This window comes from Macaca fascicularis, chromosome 16, assembly GCF_037993035.2.
Source record: "Macaca fascicularis isolate 582-1 chromosome 16, T2T-MFA8v1.1".
Taxonomy (NCBI): domain Eukaryota; kingdom Metazoa; phylum Chordata; class Mammalia; order Primates; family Cercopithecidae; genus Macaca; species Macaca fascicularis.
The window spans coordinates 60,694,210-60,707,469 of NC_088390.1; the positions used below are offsets into that span (position 1 = coordinate 60,694,210).

Sequence of the window (13,260 nt, forward strand, 5' to 3'; positions counted from 1 at the left end):
CTTCTTCCGCTCTGAGGCGCTACTGAGGCTGCGGAGCCGGACTGCGGCTGGGGCGGGAAGAGCCGGGGCCGTGGCTGACATGGAGCAGGTGGGTCCCAGAGCGGTCGGTGGGAGCGGGTGGCGTGAAAGGGCCGTCTCCCGTTGGTCGAACCCGCTTCCCCATCCGCTGTCTATGCTGGTTTCCATCCGACCCTTCCCACACCCGCTGCGTCTCAGGTTCCGCCCCCTTCCTCTGCCTGGCCTCGCTTCGCTCCGCCCCGCGCGGGTCGGGGTCTCCAGCACTGACTCTTGGCGACCCCCCTATCCTGGGGAGCCCGAGAAGGGCGTTCGGGATCTCCTTCCAAAACCTCCGTCTTAACTGAGGAGAGAGGCGAGGGGAAGGTGTCTGGGTGTTACGAGCAGGGGCAGGTATGGGGAGGGGTCGGAATCTGGGATGAGAGGAAAACATCTACGCATTCCGGTAGGTCTGCGTCTCAGTGTCATCCCTTATCTCCCCAACTTCCTTTGGAAACGGCTGTGAATAACTTCCTAATTGATATTAAAAGGGCCCTTTAAAGTCTTGAGTTCTTAGAGGTGCATAGTACCATTGACACTCATTCCTAATGACACGTTCCCCCACCCCACCCCTGTTTTGGCTTAGTCAGTGTCTCCTGGTTTTCTTCCTACCGCTCTGACAGTCGGTCAGAAGTCCCGTTTCACGTTTTCCTCTGTCACCCAACTCCTCGCTCTGTACTCTGAATCTCAGTGGTCTCATTTACCCCGACGGCTTCAGCTTTACGCCAACTAAATACCCAGATCCACATCTTCAGCGCAGCCCTTCCCTGGAGCTCCACGCTTGATTATCGAGCGGCCATTGGGACAGCTCTGCTTCACGTGGAGCTCACCGGATCCAAACTTGAACTGGTCTTTTCCGTGCAGATTAATTCTTCCTCTACCCTAACCCAGGCAGAAATCTGGTAATTACCTTACACTTTCTCCTCTCTTTCAAGTCCCACATCTTAAAAGTGACCTAGTACTGCCAACTTTGTGAACATCCTTCACACTGGGCCCACTCCATCTCTTCTGTTACCACGCTGTTGATGTGTTGTCAATTCCCAACAGTCCAGCCCTGGCAGCTTGCAACCCAGTCTCCAAACTGTAAGTCTTGTGATCCTTTTAGAACACAAGTCTGATGGTGCCAATTCCTTGCTGATAACCTTTTTCTGGCTTTCTGTTGCCTATGTGCTGAACGCCTAGCACAATTTACACGGCTCTCTGTGATCTGACCTAGCAGTCTCCTATGTGCACCCTAAGGTCCAATAATATGGCACTGCGGCATGTGCCATGCCTACCCTTGCTGTTCATATCTTCGTCACTTTGCACACACCAGCCCCCGCCGCTTGAAAACCTCCTTCTCAGGCCGGGCGCGGTGGCTCAAGCCTGTAATCCCAGCACTTTGGGAGGCCGAGGCGGGTGGATCACGAGGTCAGGAGATCGAGACTATCCTGGCTAACATGGTGAAACCCCGTCTCTACTAAAAATACAAAAAACTAGCCGGGCGTGGTGGCGGGCGCCTGTAGTCTCAGCTACTTGGGAGGCTGAGGCGGGAGAATGGCGTGAACCCGGGAGGCGGAGCTTGCAGTGAGCCGAGATCACACCACTGCACTCCAGCCTGGGAGACACAGCGAGACTCCGTCTCAAAAAAAAAAAAAAAAAAAAAAAAGAAAACCTCCTTCTCTTGTCTGCTGAGCTACCTTCTACAGGTTTTTCAGCGCAGGCAGCACTGCACCCCCCCAACCCCCAAGGTTAATTGCCCCTCTGTGTCCTGTAGCACCCTGTCCATAATAGCATAGTAGCTGAGAATACAGACTCCTGGATCAGACTGCCTGGGCTCTGACCTGTTTGGTGACCTTGATGAAGTCAGCTACGCAGTTTCCTCACTTGTAAAAGGGAGGTAGGAATGTCCCTACTTCATAGGGTTGTGAGGATTGAATGAAATATTGTAGGTTTAGGTCTTAAACCAGTGCTAGGCACAAGAATGCTCAATAAAAGTGAGTTGCCTGGGTGCAGTGTAATCCCAGCACTTTGGGAGGCAAGGCAGGAGGATCGCTTGAGGCCAGGTGTTTGCAACTAGCCTGGGCAACATAGTGAGATCCCATTGCTACAAAAATTTTAAAAACTAGCTGAGCATGGTGGTATGTGTGGGAGGATCCCTTGAACCCGGGAATCTGAAGTTACAGTGGGGTATGGTTGTGCCACTGCACTCTAGTGTGAAGGACACAGTGAGATCCTGTTTCTCAAATAAATAAATAAAAAGATAGTTATTACTATTATGTAAGGACAACATAGCTCACCAGTTATGATTTTTAATTTCATAAGTTGTCTGAGGATGGTCGATGTGGTTTACTAGTCATTTGATAGAGCCTGGCTCTTTGTCAATAAATAAAGTGCTAGAGTGGAGGACACGGCGGGCAGGATCTGGATTTATTGAGTGAAGATTCAAGAGTGAAAAGGGCTCAGACCTGGTCTGTTCGGGAAAACCAATCTGGAAATGTGTGCATGTTACATGGCAAGCATTCAATCTAGAGACATGTATACAGAGCTGGGAACTAGAGGGAGAAAAAGACCAGGGGTGGCTTCTGAGGAGCTGACAGTTAATGGGGGCTATAAAGCGAGGGGAGGATTTTATCAGAAGGAGGCAGAGGCTGGAGTGGGCTCAGAGATCAGAAAGCTGGGTCCTCTGAACAGAGCTCCAGTAGATGGTGGCTGGGTGGGGGAACGGGAGACGGAGCTGAGGAAGACAGAGGCAGCGTCCTCTGCTGCGGCTGGCAATTCCTTTCCTGTATTGGCCATAAGGAAGCATCCCTTGACTTGGGAGCCAGGAGGGACCATGCCTGGGGGCATCTGTGCTCTGGAGGCTTAGTACCTGGTGTTTGGGGCCAGGCCCCCTGGGTAGGGCCATGGTGCATGCCTTTGGGCTGGGCCTTTTTTGGAGCTCTTTTGCCTGCCTGTAATGCCCACCCTCCTTGCCTCCAGCTGATAGATGCTGACTCTTCAAGGCCAGGGTCAGATGACCTCCTCCCTGTGGCTTTTTTGACTTCACTCATTCCAGCCTGGGTCAGATGATCCCTTCTCTGGGAGCCCACGGTCCTTTGTTCATTCCTCCCTGAAAGCGCTGATCACAGCATGATATTATTTATCTGCCAATCTTCCTCACCAGACCCAGAGTCCCTGATGGACCAGAACAGGGTCCTGTGGCCCCAGGACTTGCACTGTGTCCAGCATGCTGTAGCCCTTGGTACCTGCGTGTTGCATTAAGTTGAGCTCTCACACAGCTAGACTTGTTAAGGGAGAGCAGCGTGCGGGAGACCAAAAATCCAGCACATCTGGCAGCTTGTGCCTGTTCCACTGAGTGCGAGACCTTGTTGGCTCTACTTTACAGATAAGGAAGCTGAGGTTCAGGGGAGGTAAGGTCAAGATCACTCAGCAGGGATTTAAAGAATTGTCTCCTGACTCCAGGTCTGCATGTCTCTCAGAAACTGCCTTGGGGTCCCAGCCTCCAAGGGGGCAGCTGCCACATCAGTGGGACAAAAAATAAGTGTCCCTTTTTCTGGCTGAGGAGAGGCTAATCCTGGCTTTGTCCAGGCAGGGTTGGTGCCTGAAGGATCCTGTGCTAAAACCGCGCCCCCCCCCCTTGTTCTTCGCCCTCTGGGAGCCTTTTCTTGAGAGAGTCTTTTCTCCCGAAGATGACTGGCCCTTTCCGGAGTAACCTTGGGAACTCGACCTCATTGGTTTAGTAGCAGCACGAAGGGGGCAGGTGGGGCCTGATTCACTGGCCCTGAGTGGGTCAGAGGTCATGGAATCACAGAACTGGGGGCATCCCTGATGATTCACAGGGCCTGGCACAAGGGGAAAGGAGGGTGAGTGGATCTCAGTGTGTTAGGGTCTTCCTGTACACTGCAACCGCAGAGCCTCCCCAGCTCGGCTGGGGGAGGAGTGTGTGGTGGTGAGTCTTGTTTCTGTTTGGCTTAACTCTTCGCCTTCCGCTTCCTCGGAAGGAAAGGAGAAACGGAGCCAGGCTTTGACTTTGGGTCTTACTTGTCATTGTAGCTGTGTCCTCCTCTCTCTACACTCCCACTTCTCCAGGGGATTTCCCAAATCCTCTGTGGAGGGCTACAGTAGGGCCAGTCAGCCAGCTGTCCCGAGGCTGATGGCATGGGCCAGTAACCCTGAGTGTGCCATCCTAGCCAGGCGCAGTGATACATACCTGTAGGCTCAACTACTTGGGAACCTACTCCCAAGTTTTTGACTCCAGGATTGATGCCCAACCCCAAACCCGTACCCTTTTTCCTGTTCCAGGGTGGACATTACGGATCCACAGACTAGCTGACTTACTAGACATGTACCGTGGCCAGGCACTGTGACTGTGACTTGGACCTCAAGGGCTTAGGACAGATGGCCTTGAGACATCTAGCTGTGATAAGGGAAGTGCTGACCCAGAGTTACTTGGGAGGCTGAGGCTTGAGCCTAGGAGTTTGAGACCACAGTGTCCTATGATTGCGCCTGTGAATAGCCACTGCACTCCAGTCTGGCAACATGGTGAGACCTGTCTCTTAAAAAAAAAAGTGCCATTCTGGGTCAGCCCCCTGAAGCCGGGGTCTACCTTCCATTTAGCAGTACTGCTGGGACTCTCAGTTTGGGCAAAGTGCTATGCTGGACCTGCCTGGCCAGCGCCCTGCCTCTAACACTGTCCCCATGGGGAATAGTAGTAATAGCTGCTGTTAATTAAGCACAGACACTGCATGTGTTATTTCTAATCCCTTCAAGCTCTGTGAAGTAGGCACTATATTCTCCCCATTTTAAAGAAAAGGAGGCTGAAGTTCAGGGAAACCCAGTGGTTTGGTCAAGGGCACACAATCTAATAAGGAATGGCGTTAGGTTTTTGCCTCCAGGACTGGTGTCCAACCCCAAACCCACATCCTTTCCTCTGTTCCAAGGTGGACATTACGGATCCTCAGGCTACCTTACTAGACATGTATCATGGCCAGGCACTGCGATTGTGACTTGGACCTCAAGGACTTAGGACAGATGGCCTAGAGACATCTAGCTATGATAAGGGAAGTGCTGACCCAGAGTTCTGAAACGTCAGGGGAGTCTGAAGGGTGAGGAGAAGCTCTGCCCAGGAGGTGACATTTGAACTAGTCGTCTGAAGCACCAGAGTTCTCCCCAAAGGAAGGAGGTCATTCAAGAATGAGGAAACAGGGAGCCCAGGCGATGGGCTGTGGTGTGTCCTGGGAGCAGCCAATGATCAGCAGAGTAGAGGCTGCGAGTGTTGACCCACATAGCAAAAGAAGAGTTCTGGGGTCTGGAGTCCTCCCTCCTCCTTAACCCTCCCCTGTTATCAAAGACTCAAGGTTAACTCACCTTGAGTCTTCTCCCTACAAGTCAGGCTCAGGGAGGGGAGCAGGCACCCTGCCTGAGGGCCCCCAGGAAACCAGTTCCTCTTGCCTTCTTGTGGAGAGAGTGCCTGGGCTCTGGGCAGGGAAGACCCCCGCAGAGGGTGGAGTCCAGCTCCGGGAGAGGCAGCCTGGGCAGGGAGGGGCTGCTCTCCCAGCTGGACGTGAGTGTCCATGTGCACTTGTGCATGTGCTGCTGTAGGGAAGGGTATAAATGGCCGTTCAGTGCATTTCCTGGAAGCCCACTCTGAGCCTGGTACAGTTCTGGTACTGGGCATGCAGCAGGGAGCAAAGCACAGGAAGTCCTTGCTCTCATGGAGTTTGCATTCCAGTGGGAGACGATGGGCAGTAAACACAGACCAGTGAATGTATCATATGTCAGGGGTGACAAGTGCTGTGAAGAAAAATACAGCAGGGTAAGGGATGGAGGGTGGGGGCTAAATAAGGGTTCAGGAATGGTCTCTCCAAAGGGACATTTGCATAGGGACCTCATTGGAGTGAGAGAGCAAGTCATGCAAAGACCTGGGGAGGAGCTCCTGACAGAGCAGCAGGTGCAAGGGCCCTGGGGTAGGAGCATGCTTGATGCGTCCGTGGACAGTGAGGGACCAGTGTGACTGGAGTAGAGAGCTTGAGGGGAAGAGGAAAGGGGAAGAGAAGGACTTGTAGGCTAGGGTGGGGATTTATGCCTTTATTCTGGAGAAACCATTGGAGGTTGGGGCACTGGCGAGATGTGGTCTGGTTTTTAACAGGATCCCTGTGGCTGCTGTGTTGAGAACAGGCTGAAGCGGTGAGGACAAGGAAGAGTGGCAGGTAGAGGTGATGGCTGGACAGGGTGACATAGTGGTAGGTGAGCAGTGGGCAGATACTGGCCGGATTTTACAGAAAGAGACAACAGGATTTGCTCATGGTTGGATGTGGAAGGGAGGTGTGACCAGATGACTGCTAAGCCCAAAGAGGGCCTCTTGACACACTGTCCCCCAGCTAGCAAGGGCTCTTGCAGGCAGCAACATTTGTACTTAGAAGGTCCCAGCCTGGCATGGGGGAAGGTCATGTTCCTCTGGGGTCGGCTCCGCTGTGCCCCTTCCTGGCTGGGGGACTGTGGGCAGCTCTCCTTCCCATGAGTCATCACTATAGCTTCTGGGAGGGGGTGTGATGCATTAAGGAGATGATGTCTGCAGGGTGCCACCGGAGGCCACGGCCAGCTGGATCTGTGTCTTCTGCACCGGCCCATCTGGATGCTGTGCAGCCTCTCTGGTCTGCTATCCTGCGTTCCCCTAACCAGCACCCTCCTGGGCCAGCCAGCAGCGGGACACAGACCAAGACCAACCTCCTCCACACCCAGGGCCTCTGCCTTCTACCCTCTGCGGACTCTCTGTTAACTTGGCATTGACAGGGCTGCTTGACTCAAAACAACCCCAGGCCTGGCCTGAAGCCATCTCACCAGTCAGTCAGAGTTCAAGACTCTCTCTGGAGAAGAGCAGGAAAGTAATCCCAGCTAACCCTCATGCAGCCACCACTCTGTGTCAGAATCTCTTCTAGGCCATTGCATTGAATAAGTCATTTAATCCATATAAACCTATAAGGAGTAGGTGATATTGTTAACCCCATTTTACAGGGGAGGAAACTGAGGCATGGTGAGGTTAAGTGACTAGCAAGGTGGAAATCTGAGGTTTGACCCATCTCCTGGCATGGAGTCCAGTTCTCTCAGCTTCACTGATCCTGGTTTGTACTGAGTTAGGGACTTCCTGGGAAGCCCCCATGGGCAGGGGGTGCTGGTGCTAGCATTTCCTGTGGAATATGGCAGGGGGATGTGTGGAGGACCTGTGTCTACTGTTCCTCTAGCCTCTGGGGGATTTGGAGAACTCACTCTGCCCAGAGATGTGAGTCATCTTTGGATATAGATGAGACTTGTTCCCCTTCCCCCTGAGTCCCAGAGCACAGCTCTGTGGAATAAGCAGTAGGTGGAACTTGTAAAGTTTGGCCTAGCCCTCCCTGGGAGGCTAGGAGGTGGGAAAGGGCCAGGAGACTGGAAGCGATAGCGGTAGTTAATTTCTATATGGTTAGACATTAACCAGTTACTCTGTGGTGCCAGGCACTGTCCTAGGCACGCTAATCATTATCATTGTCTCCTTTGGTGCCCCAGACAGCCCAGGGTCAAGACAGGTAGCCTCAGTTTACAGATGCAGCAGTGGAGGCTTGCACAGTGAGTAGGTGACTTTGTTCAAATCACAGGCCTAGGCCAGGTATAAAAGCCTAAGTGTGGTGTAATTCCAGCACTTTGGGAGGCCGAGGTGGGAGGATTGCTTGAGTCCAGGAGTTTGAGACCAGCCTGGGAAACATAGTGAGACCCTGTCTCTACAAAAAAAAAAAAAAAAAAAAAAAAAAAAAGAAAGAAAGAAAAATTAGAAATTAGTCTGGCATGGTAGCGTCTGCCTATAGTCCCAGCTACTCAGAGGCTAAGGCAGGAAGATCACTTGAGCTGGGGAGTGTTTGAGGTTGCAGTGAGCTGTAATCATACCACCGCACTCCAGCATGGGTGACAGAGCTAGACCCTCTCTCAAAAAAAAAGAAAAAAAAAAAAATCGCAGACTTGCCTTGGCTGATAAATGCCTACTGAGAGCTGTGATCGGTCAGCTGGGCTTTGGAGCTGCCTCCCTGAAGAAAGGTGGCTGGCCTGGGGTATGACCAAGGGCTAGCAGGGAACCCCGTCTGTGGTTCTGCAGCCTGAGATTTGTGGAAATTGAAAATTGGGGGTGGGTGAGTGGGAGGCGGCTTAGCCATCCTGCTGTCCTCCTCTTCTGTCTGCGTGAAGGGTCAGCTGATGCTGCTTCCTGGGTGGGAGCTTGCAATTGCAGAGGGACCGGTCTCTGCCCCTGCACTCCCCTAAGAGCCTATGCAGGGAGCCAGGACAGTCCTCTACTTCCTGTCCCTCCCCCAACCTGGAATTCACCTCTGCCTGCAGCTGGAATAACCTGGCCTTTCTATAGATGAAGGAACCAGGCTAGAGGGTTAGGGAGCTTGCTCTGAGCCACACAGCAGGTGAATTGTAGAGTTCGGATTTGAACCCAGGCCTTTTAGGGTGATTTTTATTATATGTCACTGTAGTGTATTTAACCTCCCCCTCTCACAATTTACCTCTTACTTAAAAGGTTTTTCTTTTGTTTTGTTTTTTTTTTTGAGACAGAGTCTCGCTTTGTCACCCAGGCTGGAGTGCAATAGTGTGATCTCAGCTCACTGCAACCTCCACTTCCCGGGTTCAAGTGATTCTCCTGCTTCAGCCTCCCAAGTAGCTGGGATTACAGTCACACACCACCATGCCTGGCTAATTTTTTTGTATGTTTAGTAGAGATGAGATTTCACCATGTTGGCCAGGCTGGCCTCAAACTCCTGACCTCAAGTGATCCTCCTGCCTCAGCCTCCCAAAGTGCTGAGCCACTGCTCCCAGCCCCCACTTACCCGAAAAGTCTTGCCAGCTACTTAGTCTATCTCAACCACCACTGACCAAGCACTTACCATACTCCTTCCTGAGACCTACCTCAACACCCAGCCCTGTGACACAGGGATTCTTGCCTTTTTATTTTTTTATTTTTGAGACAGAGTCTCACTCTGTCACCCAGACTGGAGTGCAGTGGCGCGATCTCGGCTCACTGCAACCTCCGCCTCTCAGGTTCAATCAATCCTCCCACCTCAGCCTCCCAAGTAGTTGGGACTACAGGTGCGTGCCACCACACCTGGCTATATTTTGTGTTTTTAGTAGAAACAGGGTTTTGCCATGTTGGCCAGGCTGGTCTCAAACTCCTGACCTCAGGTGATCACCTGCCTCAGCCTCCCAAAGTGCTGAGATTACAGGCGTGAGCCACCATGTCTGGCTTCTTGCCTTTTCTTGTCATGGTAAAATATGCATAATATAAAACTTACCATTTTAACCTTTTGTTTGTTGTTTGTTGTTTTGTTTTGAGACAGGGTTTCCCTTTGTAACCCAGGCTTGAGTGCAGTGGCACAATCTCAGCCCACTGCAACCTCACCTCCCCGGCTCAAGTGATCCTTCCTCCTCAGGCTCCTGAGTAGCTGGAACTGCAGTTGTGTGCTACCACACCTGGCGAATTTTTATATTTTTTGTAGAGATAGGGCTTTGCTGTGTTGCCCAGACTGGTCTTGAACTCCTGGGCTCAAGCAGTCCTTCCTCCTTGGCCTCCCAAAGTGCTGGGATTATAGGCCTGAGCTACCACACCCAGCCTATTGTTGCCTGTTTTAATGCAGCTGAGGAAACTGAGTCTCAGAAGGGTTATGCTTTGCCCCAGATCGCACAGCTAGGAAGGGGGCAGTCTGAGATTTGAACTGTGACCTCAGAGTCCATTCCTTTTTCCATGATACCAGCCACCTCATGTTTGCCCTGAGTCCAGCACACTACCCAAAACCCCATTACAAGTGGGGCTGGTACTACTGTATCCTGGGGTGAGGAAGAGAAGGCCTGGGAAGGGGTGTGGGGGCCTGTGCCCACCCCTTCCCTTTGCCTCAGGAATAATCTTCTGTGCCCTGGCACCTGACTTTCCCCCCTCCCCACCCACTTCCCCCTGTAACCCAGGATGGTAAAACCTCCACTTTTGCTGGGCACGGTGGCTCCCGCCTATAATCGCAGCACTTTGGGAGGCCAGGGCAGGCGGATCACGAGGTCAAGAGATTGAGACCATCCTGGCCAATGTGGTGAAACCCCATCTCTACCAAAAATATAAAAATTAGCCGTGCGTGGTGGTGGACACCTGTAGTCCTGGCTACTCGGGAGGCTGGGGCAGGAGAATCACTTGCATTTGGGAGGCAGGGGTTGCAGTGAGCCCAGATCACGCCACTGCACTCCAGCCTGGTGACAGAGCGAGACTATGTCTCAAAAAAGAAAGAAAAGAAACCCTCCACTTTCCCTCCTACCTCCCACTCTCACTCCCTCCCCAAGCCTTAGCAGTTCAGCTTCCGCAGACATTCGATTGTCAAGTCTGCAGCCATCCCAGGCAGACTCTTTCACACCACACGTGCTGTTCCCCGCTGTTCCCCTCTGACAGTTCGGAAGGTGCTTGGGAGAGGCCAGTGACAGCAACCAGTGGGCTTTTGGCAGTGGGTAGGGTGCTGCTCCCAGGGGGCTGGGCCGTCTCCGTATTGTCCATTCCTGCCTCCCCCTCATCAGGAGGGTGGGTGTGGTGGGTGGGCGCTGGCGCTAGCTGTGATGCCTCCAGGGCTCGGCAGCCTACAGTCAGCCAGAGAATGAGCACTTTGGGGACTGCGCAGGGCAGTTCCACGCCACGGCAGGTTTTTATCACTTAGACTGGCAGGTGGTGTGATGGAGCTCAAAGACCTTTCAAAGTCATCTGAGTGAGCCCCATTTTCAAACTGCAGCCAACGAGGCCTCGCTCAGGGTGATGCTGGAGTTTGAGGAAAGGCTGAAAGGTGGGATTCAGTAGCTGCTTTTACCCATAGCAGTCTGGTTTTTATCTGTTTTATATATTGAGGTTCCAAGTAAGGTATTTTTTTTTTTTTTTTTTTTTTTGAGACGGAGTCTCGCTCTGTCACCCAGGCTGGAGTGCAGTGGCCGGATCTCAGCTCACTGCAAGCTCTGCCTCCCGGGTTTACGCCATTCTCCTGCCTCAGCCTCCCGAGTAGCTGGGACTACAGGCGCCTGCCACCTCGCCCGGCTAATTTTTTGTATTTTTTAGTAGAGACGGGGTTTCACCGTGTTAGCCAGGATGGTCTCGATCTCCTGACCTCGTGATCCGCCCGTCTCGGCCTCCCAAAGTGCTGGGATTACAGGCTTGAGCCACCGCGCCCGGCTGGTATTATTATTTTAAATGTTTATCTTGCTTTGAAAAGGAGGTGGTTTGTAGCCAGGTGCAGTGGCTCATGCCTGTAGTCCCAGTACTTTGGGAGGCTGAAGTGGGAGGATCGCTTAAGCCCAGGAGTTCAAGACCAGCCTGGGCAACATAGACCTCGTCTGTACAAAAACTTTAAAAATTAGCTAAGCATGGCCGGGCGCGGTGGCTCATGCCTGTAATCCCAGCACTTTGGGAGGCTGAGGCGGGCGGATCATGAGGTCAGGAAATTGAGACCATCCTGGCTAACACGGTGAAACCCCATCTCCACTAAAAATACAAAAAATTAGCCTGGCGTGGTGGTGGGCACCTGTAGTCCCAGCTACTCGGGAGGCTGAGGCTGGAGAATCGCTTGAACCCAGGAGGTGGAGCTTACAGTGAGCAGAGACGGCGCCACTGCACTCCAGCCTAGGCGACAGAGCGAGACTCCATCTCAAAATAAATAAATAAATAAATAAATAAATAAATAAATAAATAAGCTGAGCATAATGGCGTGTGCCTGTGGTCCCAGTTACTTGGGAGGCTGAGGCAGGAGGATCACTTGATCCCAGGAGGTCAAAGCTACAGTGAGCCATGTTCACGCCTCTGGACTCCAGCCTGGATGACAGAGTGAGATCCTCTCTTTAAAAAAAGGCGGAGGGAGATGATTGAAAAAAACCACTGACTTTCCCCCAGATAAACAGAGGCTTGGTGAGAAGGACTTGTCCAGAGTTACGTGGAATTAGTGGTTACCCGGAGACTGGGGTACAGGTTCCTTAACTCCGGGCCAGTGCTCTGCCTACTGTACAGGCTGTCATTTGGACCTTGAGCTGCTTTCGGTGGGAGGGTGATATCGAACCCCCTTTCTTTGACTCTTGGCCAACTGCCACCGCCCCTGCCTTCGAGCCCCCATGCTTGGCTCCCACACTCCCTGGCATCTTCAACTCTCCGGGGCTCCCGCAACACCTCTGCTCTAGCCCCATCTGTGTCTCTCGCTTCGACAGGGACGTCTGGGCGTGTGAGTGTCAGTGTGGTTGCCACTCCAAGTGCGTCTCACACCCAAGCTGCTGCCATCGAAGTCCTGTCCCCAGGGAGAGAGAAAGTCAGAGGGAAAGACAGACACAGAAGTAGCCTGGAGTAGGCGAGCGACAGCACCTGGAAGTGAGGCAAGGACTAAGGAGGGAATGAGGGAGGAGAGAGGCAGAAAGAGGAGAAAAGAGAGAGAGAAATGTGGAGAAAGGGGGAGAGACTGATGGGAGTGAAGAGAAAGACTCATAAATGGGAGATAGATTGAGAGGAAGACCCAGATGGGGAGAAATACAGACAGACATGGATGACGATATGTTCTGTGGGCTGTGGGGAAACAGGCATTCTTGTACATTGCTAGTGGGAGTGCAAACTGCAAAGGGAACTTGGCAGTACCTCACAAAACCACATATGCAATTTGACCCAGCAATACCACTTCTAGGAATCTGTCTTGGAGATATATTTCCAACAACGGGAATATGTCTGTGTGTGTATATATGCTCAAGGTTATTCATTGCAGCATTTCTGGAATTACAAATCTAAGCGCTCATTCATGGGAGACTGAATAAACTAGGGTTTGTCTATAAAATGGAGTACCAAGCATCTCTATCAAAGAACGAGAAAGACAATGTAAAACTGATATGGAGTGCTCACCAGGATATACTGTTAATGAAAAAATAACAAGCAAGAGAGCATCTGTAGCAAGCTACTGTCCATGTAAGAAAGAAAGAATAAGGCCTGGCGCGGTGGCTTAAGCCTGTAATCCCAGCACTTTGGGAGGCCGAGACAGGCGGATCACAAGGTCAGGAGATCGAGACCATCCTGGCTAACATGGTGAAACCCCGTCTCTACTAAAAAATACAAAAAAACTAGCCGGGCAAGGTGGCAGGCACCTGTAGTCCCAGCTACAGGAGGCTGAGGCAGGAGAATGCCATAAACCCGGGAGGCGGAGCTTGCAGTGAGCT

General features: G+C 52.2%; 1 protein-coding gene across 14 annotated transcripts in view; it reads left to right on the top strand.

The window, feature by feature from the left end:
• The window catches only part of STARD3 (StAR related lipid transfer domain containing 3), a 27,244-nt gene continuing 13,984 nt past the window's right edge, over positions 1-13,260 (top strand). For 11 of the 14 annotated variants that reach the window (XR_012425789.1, XR_012425783.1, XR_012425793.1 and 8 more), the window contains exon 1: positions 1-88. The gene's annotated coding sequence lies outside the window, so the exon portion shown is untranslated. Of the gene's footprint in view, positions 89-989; positions 1,138-13,260 lie in introns of all 14 variants that reach the window. The other 3 variants (XR_012425792.1, XR_012425786.1, XM_074019497.1) reach the window with 1 other exon arrangement.